At 61.7% G+C, this 462-nt stretch overlaps 1 protein-coding gene across 1 annotated transcript in view; it reads left to right on the top strand.

Moving 5' to 3' along the window:
* Positions 1-462, top strand: part of KLK13 (kallikrein related peptidase 13) — a 17,804-nt gene that overhangs the window by 2,456 nt on the left and 14,886 nt on the right. The window lies entirely within an intron of this gene.

Genomic DNA, 462 nt, shown 5'->3' with positions numbered 1-462 from the left:
GGAGAAGGAAGGGGAAACTGCAGAGTCTGGGAGCTGGCGAGGGAAGCTGCAGGCCGAGTGAGATACGGAGATAGAAGCCTGCAGAGATGGGGAGAGATGAGAGACTCAGTCGAAGATGCCAAGCGAGGGGCAGACTCCGAGAGGGGAGAGAGGGAAGAGCAGACTCTGGAGAAGGGCTGGAGTGCAGCGACCACGCAGCTTGCTAGAGGGCAGGGGGGGCAGGAACCGCCTCCTGAGTTGAAGGCCTAGGAGCCGGAACCCTAGGGGGTTGCACGACGTCCTCTCCCCCGCCCCCACCAAGAATGGAATTGGGGGTTGGAGGCAGATCCCAGGGTCAGGGTTCTCCTGAACGAATGGGGGAAAGGGAAGAGAGATTCAGGTCTGGAAAGTGCAAAGCCAAGAGGTCTCCGACGCGGTGGAGGGTGGCGTCCGGGCCAGCCCTCAACACCCCCTTCCCCTTCT

The sequence above is a fragment of the Carlito syrichta genome, unplaced genomic scaffold, assembly GCF_000164805.1.
Source record: "Carlito syrichta isolate Samal-C Ts95f unplaced genomic scaffold, Tarsius_syrichta-2.0.1 Scaffold314869, whole genome shotgun sequence".
NCBI classification, from domain to species: Eukaryota; Metazoa; Chordata; class Mammalia; order Primates; family Tarsiidae; genus Carlito; species Carlito syrichta.
Note: the sequence above shows the minus strand (reverse complement) of the source record. Positions and strands in the feature narration are given on the sequence as shown.